Below are 4,805 nucleotides of genomic sequence, written 5' to 3'. Positions count from 1 at the left end.
GCTTTAAAAGCAGTAGTGAACTCACTGTCCACCAGCGCATTCACACAGGAGAGAGACCCTACAAGTGCCCTGAGTGTGGGAGGAGCTTCAAACGCAGTAGTGAACTTAATGTCCACCAGCGTGTCCACACAGAAGAGAGACCCTACAAGTGCCCTGAGTGTGGGAAGAGCTTCAAAAGCAGAACTGAACTCATCCGCCACCAGCGCATCCACACAGGAGAGAGACCCTACAAGTGCCCTGAGTGTGGGAAGAGCTTCAGACGCAGAACTGGACTCATCCGCCACCAGCACATCCACCAGGAGAGAGACCCTAGAAGTGCCCTGAGTGTGGAAAGAGCTTCAAAAGCAGTAGTGAACTCGTCTGCCACCAGTGCATCCACAATGGAGAGAGACCCTACACATGCTCTGAGTGTGGGAAGGGCTTCAGCAGATGTTCCCACCTCATCATCCAGCAGCACATCCACACAGGAGAGAGACCCTACAAGTGTCCTGAGTGTGGGAAGGGTTTTAGAAGCCGTTCTTCCCTCTACTCCCACAAGCACATCCACACAGAATTCACATTGTAGCAGTGCCCTGAGTATGTGAGAAGCTTCACAAGCGGTTCCAGCCTCATTACCTACCTGCACATCCACCCAGGACACAGAGCCTGCAAGTGCTCCCAACAGCATGATCCTTTCCCTGACAGTGAATGCATGGTTTCATCGAACGGAGTCGTGGTGTAGAGAGCAGGCAGCTCTTGGTGTAAAGAATACGTGTCCCAGTGGGCGTTCACTTGAAGATAGCACCGTGAGCCCAGCAGGGAATAGTGCATGTGAGTGAGTGCAGAGAAATATCAACTCTGGCCATGGTCAGGCACCTAACCTTGGTTGTAGGGCAGACCCGATCCCTCCAATTCCCTTGCTTATTCTGGATGTATCTGATGAAATTCTACTTCCAGTTTCTTCTCTCTTGCTTCCTCTCTTCCTCCGCTACCTGTAGAATGGCTGCTTGGTGTCTTTTGGAGTCAATGGTGAATTACCGTGAGCACAGCGGTAAGAGGACGGACGTGCTGTTTCTCCCGAGGAACAAAATGTGGGTACCCTGACAACCAGCTGCTGCCCCTGGTAACAAAAAGGATGCTATGGAGAGGATAAAAACCCAAAGAGTTCTCAGGAAGAACGGGTACCCCCTCCTCTGAACTGCAGTCGTGCAGGTCAACGAGACGTCACTGAGCAACTTGCTGCCTCCTATGGACCAACGAGACGTTGCTGGATCCCTGGTGCTAACTATCCCCGCTCTGTAAACCGTTTGCTAGAATTTCTCTCTTTACTTCCAATTGCCAGACAGGTTCTTCAGATCCTCGCTGCAAGTGGGACTCCTCATCGTCCGCAGGTCTGGATGATGGTAAAGTATGAGTGCAGTTGGTGATGTCTCTTTCTTGATCACTATTGCTAACCTCGTGTAGTAATGAAGAGATGCATTACCTTCCTTGTCTTCTTTACTGTTAAACACATCTTTTGACTGTAGGCGCTGCTTTATTTTTTGAATTACTTTGAAATGGACAGTAAAATAAGCCTATCCCTTCTGCTGGTGTCTGTGTCCTTCCTGTTGAGCCCATCAACTGGCAAAACATAGACATATGCAATACACTTGCATACATAGTCATTCTTTTCCCGAACCTCTTTAACATACTCTAATGTCTCTCTGGGCATGCACAGTTGCATCGAAGGTAGTGGTGCAATGACTTGCTTTCTCCCCTTTCTTTCTCCTTCTGCTTAATCACAGTGAATTTTGGCTGAAATTCACCGTTTTTCCCCACGTTAGCAAGTTTCTATTGCTTGTTATGCTGTAATGACCAACTATTTCTCTTGGTAGACCATAGCTCAAAGCAACGAATGTGAAACCCAAGAAAAAGTCCTTGTCCCTGGTGCATGCGGAGATAAAAGTAGTCTTACTGTGACTTGAGCGCTTCTGTGGAGCAGGATCATAGAGAAGAAGGCGGCTGCTCACACACCAAGCAAAGCACAACTGGAAAGTTGTAGACCTAGCACACATTGATTCCTTATACTAAAGTAATATATTGGTCCTTCAGCAAAAATACTGATCCCTATTGCTAAGCCACCCTATACCGTGTTCATCCCTGACCAAAATGCGTGGCTGGGGGTGATGACTCAGTTGAAAGATAGTGTTCTGAAGCTGAGAACTTGGTCTACATCACTGTGCTCTTTCCAGCTGTTGTTGTTTCCATGGAAATAAATAGGAGGCATTACTTTTGGAGCCACCTACATATACGCAGCCCAAGACAATTTCCACTCACTAACTGTAGCCCAGGCAAGCCAGAAAGTTGGACGTTTGTGCCTCAGAGGTTGCCCTGGGACTGTGTAACTGTCCCCTCCGTCCACTGAGAACCCCATCAAAGCAATTGGACTTTTCCGAGAGCAGCCCCGTGAGTCCGGAATTCCTGAGTCCAGTTTAGGGAGAGGCATCTTCTGCCCCTGCCTTGAGGACTGTCAGGAGGGAACGTGTCACGCCCCCCCACACACAGAGGGAGGGAGGGGAGAATCTCTGCACTGCAATTATCTTAAAGGTACTGGCACTTCTACAGTTATTTCCATGTGCAGCTAAGCTTTGTGATGTTACAAGACATCCAAGTAAGCCTTGTGTCACTTAACATCTTTCTGAGAGGAAGAGAAAGAAAAGAGAGAGATGGAACAAAGAAAGATAGAGAAAGGGAGAGAGTGATAGAGACAGAAATCACTGGTCCAGGTTCCAGGTTTGGTCCAGCCAAGAGAGGTGGGGGGCTCTTGGCTTGCGAGCATCCGTGTCCCTAGGTTTCGAAAGTCTCGAAGAAGAACCCCAAGGATCTTTCTGGCATCCTTCTGTGGCTGCTAGATGTACAGGTGTGCCATCCAGGGCTGCAAACAAGTGAGTCTGCAAGAAGCAGGTTCACCAAAAGCAAGTTTGCAGTCAAAACTGACAGCAAAATGGGAATGTTTTGGACAGAGCGAGGCCATCTCCATTTTCACAGGACTCCTTCCTCACCCAAGTCTCCAGCCTTCAGTCTGTTGACGTGGGAACGCTTGAATCTTCCAAGGCTTTGAGGCAATTCCAGGCACACCTCAGGTAAAGTGCTTTTCCTTGGTCTGCTGCGTAACATGGGACCTGAGGGCTGACACAATGGCAAGGAGAAAGGAGAACGGTGTGGTGGTGTGAAGAGAGCAGCACTGAAAAGACCACGTCCTGCTGCTGCCCATGGCCATGGCTCCAGGGAAGCAGCAGCCCGACTCAAAGGCAGCAGAGAGGGAGCACCCACCGGGTGGTGAGGGGCAGCCCCACAGACACCAGGGCTGCTCCTCCGTGTGGCAGTTGGGCTCCTGGTTCCTGCATGATGGAGCAGGAGAGCTTGAGGATCTGAGGGATTTCACAGAAGAACTGTTCCAAAGCATTGCCCTGGCACAGAGGCAGTGAAAATGTAGTGGCAGTGTGCAGCAGAGCATAGAGAACCGCAGTGCCCCCGGCAGCTGCTGCCATGGTGGCACAAGCTCTGCTGCCCACCAGGGTCCCGTAGTGCAGGGGCTTGCAGATGGCAACATAGCGGTCATAGGACATGATGGAGAGAAGGGAATACTCTGCTGCGTGGAAGAAGAGAAAGAAAAAGACCTGTGTAGCACATCCTGAGTAGGAGATGGTGGTGGTGTTCCTGAGGGCATTGGCCATGGCTTTGGGGAGAGTGGTGGAGATGCAGCCCAGGTCCAGGAGGGCGAGGTTGAGGAGGAAGAGGTCCATGGGGGTGTGCAGGCGGTGGTGGCAGGCTACGGCTGTGCTGATGAGGCCGTTGCCCAGGAGGGCAGCCAGGTAGATGGCCAGGAAGAGGCAGAAGAGCAGGAGCTGCAGCTGCTGTGTGTGTGCGAATGCCAGGAGGAGGAAGTTGCTGATGGAGCTGCTGTTGGGTATCTGCTGCCTTTGGCCACAAGAACCTGTCCAGGGAGTACAGAAGTGAGTGACAAGTATTTCTCTGTGGAAAGTGCTCATTCAGCTCCATGATGTGATCTACATTTCAGGAGGTTCAGTTTGCCATGAGGGCCTCTGCCCTTTCTCTCTGAAGGAAACAGCCTTGTCCCTGTGGGTACATGGGAACGTGGTGTTGCTGTAGGGGCAGATTTTCTTGCCAGCATTTGTCAGATGGAATCCCTTCTAATACAGAAATACTTGTCAACATTTGTAGAGCTCATGGCTGAAATTTGCGAGTAGCAAATAGAACTTGTAAGGACAGATTTTCCTCCAGATTGTCATCCTAATAATCATGCCCAAGGAGTTTAAGTTGAAATCAGAAACCCTGATCCCTTGTGCTGCGCTCAGTGTGAATGGCTGTGAGTGAGACCTGAGAGGCAAAGGGATCCACTGCTGCTTAGTGCAGAGCTGGTTTGGCTTGTCTCCAAGTGCTCCGAGCTTGCAAATTTCTGGAGATGGAGGGAGAATGCTCCTCTGTGTTACCTTAAAAAGAAGCCAGACCCTGCTGAGAGCAGAGGAATGCACTCACCATCCCTGAATATTCACCTTTACTCCAAGGACATGAGCATGGTCTCATCACTACGCTCTTACAAAGGACGCCTATCAATCACTTGACCAACCCCACAGCACCAGGCAGTCGCTCTCAGCCCCTGTGCACTGCAGAGGGCGATGGACCCGTGCCTGGGGAGATGCTCCTGTGCTCTGCTGGAGCTCTGGCTGCAGAGAAGGTGGTTCATGCATCGGACCCCATGGCTCGTGAGGGCAGAGGTGTTTCTGGGTGGGGGCTTGTTCAGGGGAAGGTGTCTGCACCAAAGG

Source organism: Numida meleagris, unplaced genomic scaffold, assembly GCF_002078875.1.
Source record: "Numida meleagris isolate 19003 breed g44 Domestic line unplaced genomic scaffold, NumMel1.0 unplaced_Scaffold364, whole genome shotgun sequence".
Taxonomy (NCBI): Eukaryota; Metazoa; Chordata; class Aves; order Galliformes; family Numididae; genus Numida; species Numida meleagris.
Note: the sequence above shows the minus strand (reverse complement) of the source record.